This window comes from Lepisma saccharinum, chromosome 26 (assembly GCF_977018435.1).
Source record: "Lepisma saccharinum chromosome 26, izLepSacc3.1, whole genome shotgun sequence".
Classification (NCBI taxonomy): domain Eukaryota; kingdom Metazoa; phylum Arthropoda; class Insecta; order Zygentoma; family Lepismatidae; genus Lepisma; species Lepisma saccharinum.
Genome location: NC_139254.1, coordinates 18,427,101 through 18,439,136, shown reverse-complemented (window position 1 = coordinate 18,439,136; position 12,036 = coordinate 18,427,101).

The window sequence follows — 12,036 nt, the reverse complement described above, 5'->3', positions numbered from 1 at the left end:
GACTACCACAATGTCGAAATACTCATTTAATGCTATACAGGTAAGTGCAGACAACAAGCCACAGTTGATTACCATCATCGCAAATGCTGAAATGTCAAGACACACTACAAATTTTGGAATTTCTAAACAACAAGAATACAATCTCAACTCCAGATCGAACTTTGATACTTCCTTTACCGTTAAACATCGATATTTAACACTACTAAAGCGACAGCGTAATACAGTGAATTTTGATCTCCAAATTTTCAAAGGCGGCTATTCCAACCTATTCTATGAAGCTCTCTTTACTGGTAAGGATAACCTGTGCAGACTACCACAAATTCGAAACACTCCTATAAAGCTAGATCGATAAGGGCAGAAAACACTAGCCACAGTAGATTACCAACAGCCCGAATTATAAAATGTCAAGACACACTATAAATTTTGAATCACTAAACAACGAGAGTAAGACGACAACTCGTGATTGATGGTTCATACTTCCTTTACATGATGATGATGATGAGTTAAAATTTCTGGGTGCGTCGGCACTTAAGGCCATTTCGCTCCCTTCTATGTATACGGGAAAATATCTCTTATCTAAAATTCTGACTGAGAACGTAAAAAAGGGGTGTAAAGAGCCCCTTGGGAAAAACTAAAAGTGCAAAGTTGTAAAGAGACCTGCACGAGACAAACACAACACATTAAAAAGTCAGAATAAACTAATAACCTCCTTACAGAAGGTGGAAGAGACCAGCTCTTCGCAAAAAACTAAAAACATGTGATAAAATACTGCTGTCATCACCTAAGAGGGATGACAAACAGCCGGAAAGGTTAAAAGTCTGCCGGATGTAAGCAAGATCGACACATTCAACGAGAATGTGTCGGATGCTTAAAATAACATTACAAGTACGACACAACGGAGGGTCCAGCCCTTGCAGTAGGTGACCATGCGTGAGACGGCTGTGTCCTATACGCAGGCGGGTAAGAATAAGGTCTTCTCGCCGAGAGGGACGACACGAGGAACGCCAAACACCTATGGTGGGCTTAACAGCGTGAAGCTTGTTCCCCGTTTCCACATCCCACTCGGTCTGCCAGGTGTCAAGAAGGCGAGAACGGAACACATTCTGCAGGTAAAAGGCTGGCAAAAGGTGGACGAGAACGTCGCCATCTGCATCAGCAGACTTGGCGGCAGCATCAGCTGCTTCGTTCCCCTGGATGCCCACGTGGCTAGGGACCCAACAGAAGTGTACATCCGTGCTGGCAGATAAGGACACAAGCCGTCTGAATATGCGTTGCGCTACTGGATGCCGGGAATACGGCGAATCCAGAGACTGCAACACGCTGGTCGAATCACAGCACACAAGGACCTTCTTCAGACCGTTGACATCTGCAAAATCCAGTGCCTTTAGAATGGCGTACAACTCTGCCGTATAGATGGAACAGGCAGGATGTAGTGAGTAACTGGAGCTTTGAGAGTCTAGGACGAAGGCGCAACCAACTGATTCCACTGTCTTGGACACCTTGGACAGAAGGTGCAGGAAACTCCCAGGTAGGGAGGGGCGGAATGAGTGGAGAGACGCCAGGAAGATCACTGTCAACACCTAGTGCTGACAGGATCTCGTCTGCACGAACACCAAATGGTCTTGTGGCACTAGGGCGGAACCGATACCTTGCCAGCCTATTCATGTCTGAGATGGTGTGAAATGAGGGATGTGAAGGCATCGAGCGAAGATGGAGGAAGTAGTTCACTACCAGCCGCTGTCTTCGCAGAGACAGCGACGGCTCAGATGCCTCTACGTACAAACTGGCGATAGGGCTGGTCCGAAAAGCACCAGAGCACACACGTATACCAGCATGGTGGACGGTGTCTAGGATGCGAAGTCTAGATGGGCGGGCAGAATAATACACAACACATCCATAATCAAGCTTCGACCTGATGAGTGCACGATACAATCGAAGCAGTACGGTCCTATCAGCACCCCAGGAAGTATGGGATAAAACACGTAAAAGGTTGAGAACTCGAAGGCAAGATAACTTTAACTGGCGAAGGTGAGGTAGCCATGTTAATTTCTTATCGAAAATGAGGCCCAGGAAGCGGACCTCATTCACGAAGCACAGGGGAGATTTCCCCATGTACAGGTCAGGATCGAAATGACATGTACGTTGACGACAAAAGTGAACACACACGGATTTCTCGGATGAGAAGGTGAAACCTGTTTGGGAGGACCACTCAACCAAACGGTTTATCGTCAGTTGGAGTTGACGAGAAGCTGACGCGAGATTCCTTGAGCGACAAAAGATCGTGAGGTCGTCTACATACAGAAGACCATGTATAGGGGAAACAATGCTTGCCATAACACTGTTCACTGCTATGACAAACAGAGACACACTTAATACGCTGCCCTGCGGGACACCGTTCTCTTGTTCGTGAAGATCCGAAAAGGAGTTCCCAACACGTACGCGGAAAAAACGATCAGATAAAAAGTTTTTAATAAAGTACGCCATATGGCCACGGGCGCCCCAAGAATGGAGCTGCTTTAGGATGCCAAAACGCCACGTTGTGTCATATGCTTTTTGGAGGTCAAAGAAAACTGCAATTAAATGTTCCTTGTTGAGGAATGCGTCCTGAATGTGTGTTTCCAGCTGAACCAGATGGTCCAGTGTGGAACGGTTGGAGCGAAAACCACATTGAAAATTACTTATCAATGAGTTTTCCTCCAAAAACCAGGTGAGACGCTTGTTGATCATGCGTTCCATCAACTTGCACACAGCTAGTTAAGGCAATAGGCCTATAACTCGAGGCTGCGGTTCGTTGTTTACCTGGTTTCAGGATGGGAACAATAATAGCTTCTTTCCAGGAAGTGGGGAAAGAGTCCTCCAACCAAAGCCTGTTGAATACCGCCAAAAGGAAATTTCTTGCTCCAATGGGCAGATGACGAAGCATCTCATAGTGGATCTTGTCCACTCCAGGAGCTGTGTTCTTAGAATCTCGAAGTGCCTGATCGAACTCCCGTTCCGTGAATGGAGCGTTGTATGGCTCGGTGTTATGACTTCGAAAAACGAGAGGGCGTCGTTCCTGACTGTCCTTCTCACGGCGGAAACGTGGTTCATAATTTACAGAGCTAGTCGCACCAGAAAACTGCGTGGCCAAGATATTAGCTATGTCTCTGCGACGTACTTTGGTCCAAACGGCTTTCGACGAAGCCTGCTTCGTCAGAGAAGACACGTATTGGACCCAGCACGCCTTCTTACTGGCGCGAATGAGCTGACGGGCACGGGCACGTTTAATGCGGAACTGCTCGAGGTTTGCGGCAGTGTGGTTCCTATTAAATCGATCGAGAGCATGATTGCGGTCCTTGATGGCTGCACCGATCTCCGCAGTCCACCATGGGACTGGTCGTCGCCTCGCAGGTCCACTGGGATGTGGAATGGAGGTGCGTGCAGCATCATGCACTCCTAAAACAAAGACATCTATACAGGTAGTGGTAAAGTCCACGCAAGATCGACTTCAAGGTCCACTGCACGCTCGAAGGCTTCCCAGTCGGCCCGACTGAGATTCCAGTGAGGGTGTTGTTCACGTGATTGCTGAATATGTTCGAAGGTAAGAATGAGAGGGAAGTGATCACTCCCACAGAGATCAGGATGAACGCTCCAAGATGTGGTAGGAGCAAGGCTGGGACTGCAAAAGGACAAGTCCAACGCAGAATATGTGCCAGAGGAAGGACTGAAATATGTGGGAGTCCCATCATTCAGCAACGTTAAATCTGATGCCTCACGGAATTGATCTACAATTTGTCCCCGGGGCTCTGTACGAACGGAGCCCCACAAACAATGGTAGGAATTAAAATCGCCCAAAAGAACTACAGGAGACGGAAGTTGTTCGAATATAGAAAGGAGGTCCTCAAGAGAGAATCGTTCCTCCCTTGTGATGTAGACACAGCACACAGATATTGGCTGTGGTAGATGGACCCGCACGGCGACAGCTTGGAGGGGGGTGGTGAGAAAGATTGGCGTTGAGTGGATGTTATCTCGAACACCGATTGCAACACCACCGTGTGCACGACGACCCTCAGGAAGCTTGTCGGTGCGGTAAAGCGTGTATCCGTTCAGAATCACTGATTCATTTGGACGAAAATGTGTCTCTTGGAGACATATAATGGCAGGGTCAAATTCAGATATTAGAATTTGCAGTTCCTCGAGATGTGTACGGAAACCGTTAAGGTTCCATTGGAGACAATAAGCCATAGCTGTAGGTGTGATTGTTACCTTTTAAGGCGTACTCTATTTCTAGACCCTGTCACCTTGATAAATTCTTCATCCGCGGCTTCGTCCTGTATCATGTCCTCGGGTAAGGACATAGAGGGCGAAGGGGATGAAGGAGGAGGAGTGGGGGCGGGTGCTTTTAGCGCCCGCCGGGCAGCTTTCCGCTGCGCCTTAAGTTTCAGAGTGGTGGCTGCCACCCTGACTGGAGAGCTACTGGTCTTCAGGAAGTATTCCTTTGTGTGAACCTGCTTCAACTTCTTCTCTGTGGAACGAGGAGTGGTTGCTGGTTTCCCCGAAGCAGGACGAGCTACTACGGCAAGCGTTGTTGTTTGCGTGGACACGTCGCTGGTTTGTACCCCTATACTGTGACGGGTAAGAGCAGCTGCAGCAACTGTAGCGAATGGCACAGGTAAAGTGGTGCGTATACTTTCCCGGAGACGTTGTTTTGCTTCACCAGCAGAAATTTTCTCTGTGACGACCAACTCTCTGATTTTCTTCTCTTGTTGGAAAGAGGGGCAGTCACGATGCCAGACTGGGTGCTCGCCTTGGCAGTTAATGCATTTGGGACCTGAAGAACAAGGTTCGGTCCCATGATCAGGCTTACTACACTTACCACAAAGGGCGGTAGTGGCCTTGCAGGAAGGCTGAGTGTGCCCAAAGTGAAACACCGCATCGGGTTAGGTATGTACGGACGGACTTTGATTGATTGATTGATTGATTGAGTTAAAATTTATGGGTGCGTCGGCACTTACGGCCATTTCGCACCCTTCTGTATATACGGGGAAATGTCCCCTTATCTAAAATTCTGACTGAGATTTAAAAAAGGGGGTGTAGATAGCCCCTTGGGAAAGAACTAAAAGTGCAAGGTTGTAAAGAGACCTGCACGAGACAAACACGACACATTAAAAAGTCAGAACAAACTAAAAACCTCCTTACAGACGGTGGAAGAGTGCAGCTCTTCGCAAAAAACTAAAAACACGTGATAAAATACTGCTGTCATCACCCAAGAGGGATGACAAACAGCCGGAAAGGTTAAAAGTCTGCCGGAGGTAAGCAAGATCGACACATTCAACGAGAATGTGTCGAATGCTTAATAAAACATTACAAGCACGACACAACGGAGGGTCCAGCCCTTGAAGTAGGTGACCATGCGTGAGACGGCTGTGTCCTATACGCATGCGGGTAAGAATAACTTCTTCTCGCCGAGAGGGACGAGACGAGGAACGCCAAGCACCTATGGTGGGCCAAACAGCGTGAAGCTTGTTCCCCGTTTCCGTATCCCACTCGGCCTGCCAAGTGTCAAGAAGGCGACAACTTTACACGTTCTGCAGGTCGCTAGCTGGCAAAAGGTGGACGAGAACGTCGCCATCTCCATCAGCAGACTTGGCGGCAGCATCAGCTGCTTCGTTCCCCTGGATGCCCACGAAGCTAGGGACCCAACAGAAGTGTACATCCGCACTGGCAGATAAGGACACAAGCCGTCTGAATATGCGTTGCGCTACCGGATGCCGGGAATACGGCGAATCCAGAGACTGCAACACGCTGGTCGAATCGCAGCACACAAAGACTTTCTTCAGCCCATTGACGTCTGCAAAGTCCAGTGCCTTTAGAATGGCGTACAACTCTGCCGTAAAGATGGAACAGGCAGGATGTAGCGAGAAACTGGAACTTTGAGAGTCTAGGACGAAAGCGCAACCAACTGATTCGACTGTCTTGGACCCATCCGTGTAAAACACATTAAAATTGGGGTGCTTCGCACGAAGTTCTAAAATCCGTTGCTGGTATACAACCATTGGTGTTTCTGCCTTTGGAAGGGCAGTCAGGGAAAAATCGATAGAAGGTGCAGGAAACTCCCAGGTAGGAAGAGGCGGAATGAGTGGAGAGACGCCAGGAAGATCACTGTCAACACCAAGTGCTGACAGGATCTCGTCTGCGCGAACACCAAATGGTCTAGTGACACTAGGGTGGAGCCGATACCTTGCCAGCCTACACTCGTCTGAGATGGTGTGGAATGAAGGATGTGAAGGCATCGAGTGAAGATGGAGGAAGTAGTTCACTACCAGCCGCTGTCTTCGCAGAGACAGCGACGGCTCAGATGCCTCTACATACAAACTGGCGACTGGACTGGTCCGAAAGGCACCAGTGCACACACGTATACCAGCATGGTGGACGGTGTCTAGGATGCGAAGTCTAGATGGGCGGGCAGAAGAATACACAACACATCCATAATCTAGCTTCGACCTGATGAGTGCACGGTATAGGCGAAGCAATACCGTCCTATCAGAACCCCAAGAAGTATGAGATAAAACGCGTAGAAGGTTGAGAACTCGAAGACAAGAGAATTTTAACTGGCGAAGGTGAGGGAACCATGTTAATTTCTTATCGAAAATGAGGCCCAGGAAGCGGACCTCATTCACGAAGCACAGGGGAGATTTCCCCATGTACAGGTCAGGATCGAAATGACATGTACGCTGACGACAAAAGTGAACACACACGGATTTCTCGGATGAGAAGGTGAAACCTGTTTGGGAGGACCACTCAACCAAACGGTTTATCGTCAGTTGGAGTTGACGAGAAGCTGACGCGAGATTCCGTGAGCGACAAAAGATCGTGAGGTCGTCTACATACAGTAGACCATGTACAGGGGCAACAATGCTTGCCATAACGCTGTTCACTGCTATGGCAAACAGGGTCACACTTAATACGCTTCCCTACAGAACATCGTTCTCTTGTTCGTGAAGATCCGAAAAGGAGTTCCCAACACGTACGCGGAAAAAACGATCAGATAAAAAGTTTTTAATAAAGTACGCCATATGGCCACGGGCGCCCCAAGAATGGAGCTGTTTTATGATGCCAAAGCGCCACGTTGTGTCATATGCTTTTTGGAGGTCAAAGAAAACTGCAACAAAATGTTCCTTGTTGAGAAATGCATCCTGAATGTGTGTTTCCAGCTGAACCAGATGGTCCAGTGTGGAACGGTTGGAGCGAAAACCACATTGAAAATTACTTATCAATGAGTTTTCCTCCAAAAACCAGGTGTGACGCTTGTTGATCATGCGTTCCATCAACTTGCACACACAGCTGGTTAAGGCAATAGGCCTGTAACTCGAGGCTGCGGTGCGTTGTTTACCTGGTTTCAGGATGGGAACAATAATAGCTTCTTTCCAGGAAGTGGGGAAAGAGTCCTCCAACCAAAGCCTGTTGAATACCGCCAAAAGGAAATTTCTTGCTCCAATGGGCAGATGACGAAGCATCTCTTAGTGGATCTTGTCCACTCCAGGAGCTGTATTCTTTGAATCTCGAAGCGCCTGATCGAACTCCCGTTCAGTGAATCGAGAGTTGTATGGCTCGTTGTTATGACTTCGAAAAACTAGAGGGCGTCGTTCTTGACGGTCCTTCTCACGGCGGAAACGTGGTTCATAATTTTCAGAGCTAGACGCATCAGAAAACTGCGTGGCCAAGATATTAGCTATGTCTCCAGAATCGGTGTGCAATGTCCCGTCGTGCTCCAGAGCGCTCAGAGGAGTAGATGCACCCCCCTGGATGCGACGTACTTTGGCCCAAACGGCTTTCGACGAAGCCTGATTCGTCAGGGAAGACACGTATTGGACCCAGCACGCCTTCTTACTGGCTCGAATGAGCCGACGGGCACGGGCACGCTTAATGCGGAACTGCTCTAGGTTTGCGGCAGTGTGGTTTCTATGAAATCGATCGAGAGCATGATTGCGGTCCTTGATGGCTGCACTGATCTCCGCAGTCCACCATGGGACTGGTCGTCGCCTCGCAGGTCCACAGGGATGTGGAATGGAGGCGCGTGCAGCATCATGCACTCGTGACACAAAGACATCTAAGGCGTCGATTGGTGGTAGAGTCGACGCAAGATCGATTTCAAGGTCCACTGTACGCTCGAAGGCATCCCAGTCGGCCCGACTGAGATGCCAGTGAGGGTGTTGTTCACGTGAGTGCTGAAGATGTTCGAAGGTAAGAATGAGAGGGAAGTGATCACTCCCACAGAGATCAGGGTGAACGCTCCAAGATGTGGTAGGAGCAAGGCTGGGACTGCAGAAGGACAAGTCCAACGCAGAGTGTGTGCCAGAGGAAGGACTGAAATATGTGGGAGTCCCATCATTGAGCAACGTTAAAGCTGATGCCTCACGGAATTGATCTACAATTTGACCCCGGGGCTCTGTACGAACGGAGCCCCACAAACGATTGTAGGAATTAAAATCGCCCAAAAGAACTACAGGAGACGGAAGTTGGTCGAAAATAGAAAGGAGGTCGTCAAGAGAGAATCGCTCCTCCCTTGTGATGTAGACACAGCACACAGATATTGGCTGTGGTAGATGGACCCGCACAGCGACCGCTTGGAGCGGGGTGATGAGAAAGATTGGCGTTGAGTGGATGTTATCTCGAACACCGATTGCAACACCACCGTGTGCACGACGACCCTCAGGAAGCTTGTCGGTGCGGTAAAGTGTGTATCCGTTGAGAATCACTGATTCATTTGGACGAAAATGTGTCTCTTGGAGACATATGATGGCAGGGTCAAATTCAGATATTAAGATTTGCAGTTCCTCGAGATGCATACGGAAACCGTTAAGGTTCCATTGGAGACAATAAGCCATAGCGGGAGGTATTATAGTTACCTTTTGAGGCGTACTCTGTTTCTAGGCCCTGTCACCTTGATAAATTCTTCATCCGCGGCTTCGTCTTGTATCATGTCCTCAGGTAAGGACACAGAGGGCGAAGGGGATGAAGAAGGGGGAGTGGGGGCGGGTGCTTTGAGCGCCCGCCGGGCAGCTTTGAGCTGCGCCTTAAGTTTCAGGGTGGTGGCTGCCACCCTGACTGGAGAGCTACTGGTCTTGAGGAAGTATTCTTTACTATGTACCTGCTTGAACTTTTTCTCCGTGGAGCGAGGAGTGGTTGCTGATTTCCTCGAAGCAGGACGAGCTACTACAGGAAGCGTTGTTGTTTGAGTGGACACGTCGCTGGTTTGTACACCTACACTGCGACGGCTAAGAGCAGCTGCAGCAACTGTAGCGAATGGCACAGGTAAACTAGTGCGTATGCTGTCACGGAGACGTTGTTTTGCTTCACCAGCAGAGATTTTCTCTGTGACGACCAACTCTCTGATTTTCTTCTCTTGTTGGAAAGAGGGGCAGTCACGATGCCAGACTGGGTGCTCGCCTTGGCAGTTAATGCATTTGGGACCTGAAGAACAAGGTTCGGTCCCATGATCAGGCTTACTACACTTACCACAAAGGGCGGTAGTGGCCTTGCAGGAAGGCTGAGTGTGCCCAAAGTGCTGGCATTTGAAACACCGCATCGGATTAGGGATGTACGGACGGACTTTCAGTCTCAAATATCCTGCCCGTACAATATCTGGGAGAGTGGTCGTTTGGAAGGTCACTATGAGTGAAGCAGTTGGTACTAGTTCTCCGGACTTACGCGTCTTTATCGCTGCACTGCGGTGACATGTTGGTCTGAGAGTGCTTCAAGAATCTCTTCCTCCTCAGCATTTAGCAGATCCCAGTGGCGAATCACACCTCTACTACTGTTAAGTTGACGGTGAGGTTCAACATTAACAGGGAAGTCGCCCAAAGATCTTAGCTTTAAAAGGTTGTTTGTCTGGCGATCTGTGCTGGTCTGGATCAGTAGACTCCCGTTTCGCAGCTTTTTTATTTCTGGTACATCTGAACCAGCGGCGTAGTCTAGCTGTTTCTTGATCAGGAACGGTGACAAGTCCTTTAGTGTAGCAGCTCCATGTTTCTTTGTTGTTGCAGATTCCTCGGTACTCTCGGTCTTCTGCACAATAGTAATCACAAGATAACGTGGCACGTTACTTGTCTTTTCCGATAATTGAAGCGGGCTCGAAGGCCGCGCTCGTTGTGGGGGTTTCCCCCCGATGAGTTGTTTTTGTACCCATATACAAAAATGATTTTAAGTAGAGGGTCCATAAATTGTCGCCTCGACATGCCCTCTATGCCGAGGAAGGCCTACCCCCAAAAATGGAGGCTACTCGAGGACCAAACCGAAATCCCCGAGGCCACGTTCGCGACTGCATCTACCCCTGCAGCCAACACTGTCCCATCGGCACGTGCAACTCACACCTTGGGATAGGGTTTTTTTTATCGAGGTTGTCTCCTCTAGCAGGACCCTTAGTTATAGGGAGGTCAAAGATATGGAGATGAATGACGTGATTGAATGGTGAAAACGTGATATGGATGTGAAGAATGGGTGAAATGATGAGATGGAAATGACACTCCCTAAATTAGTTTCTTAGAGGGAGGTCAAAGATATGGAGATGAATGACGTGATGGAATGGTGAAAAACGTGAGATATGGATATGAAGAATGGGTGAAATGATGAGATGAAATTGGCCTGCCTACTAAGCCCCCTCGCCCCGTCAAGGCAGTCCTACATGGAGGGGGCATACTTCCTTTACAGATAAACATTGAAATTTAATAATTCATCTAAAATTATAACTACATACAATGAAATTTGAGCTCCAATTTTTCAAAACGACTATTCTAACCTATTCTATAAAGCTTTCTTTATTGGTGAGGATAACCTGTGCATACTACCACAAACTCGAAACACTCCTTTAAGGCTAGATTGATAATGGCAGAAACACAAACCAGAGTTGATTACCATCAACAAGAATTATAAAATTTCAAAACTCACTACATATTTCCGAAACACAAAACATCAAGCATAAGACACCAACTCGAGATTAATCGTTCATACTTCCTTTACCATTAAACATCCAAATTTAATAGCTCATACAAAATGGCAACATAATTAAGTGAACTTTGAGATCCAAATTTTCAAAGACAACTATTCCAACCCAATCCGTTAAACCCTCTTGAACGGTAGGAATATCCTGTGCAGACTACCACCCTGTCGAAATACTAATTTAATGCTATACAGGTAAGTGCAGACACACAAGCCACACTTGATTACCATCAACGCAAATTCAAAAATGTCAAGACACACTACAAATTTTGAAATCACTAAACAACAAGAATACAATCTAAATCGAGATCGAATTTTCATACTTCCTTTACCGGTAAACATTGAAAGTTAACACTACAACTAAAGAGACAAAGTAATACAGTGAATTTTGATCTCCAAATTTTCAAAGACGACTATTCCAACATATTCTATGAAGCTCTCTTTACCGGTAATGATAACCTGTGAAGACTACCACAAAGTCGAAACACTCCTGTAAGGCTAGATCGATAAGGGCAGAAAACACAAGTATCAGTTGATTACCATCAACCTGAATTATAAAATGTCAAAAAAAAACTGCAAATTTTCCAATCACTAAATTACAAAAATACCTCCACAACTAGAGATCCATTTATGATACTTCATTTACTGGTAAACATCGAAATTTAATATTACATAATGATTGCAGCATAATACATTGAAATTTAAGCTCAAAATTTTCAAGGAAGACTATTCCAAATTATTCTATATAGCTATCTTAACCGGTAACGATAACCTGTGCAGACTACCACAAATTCGAAACCTCCTTTAAGGTTAGATCTATAAGGGTAGGAAACACAAGGCACAGTTGATTACTATCAACCTCAATTATAAATTGGCAAAACAAACTGCAAATTTTCCAACTACTAAAATGCATGAATAGGTCCCCAACTCGAGGTGGATGGTTCATACTTCCTTTACTGGTAAACATCGACATTTATATATTTCTCGTAAAATTGTAACATATTACACTGCATTTTGAGCTCCAAATTTACAAAGACAACTATTCCAACCCACCCCGTT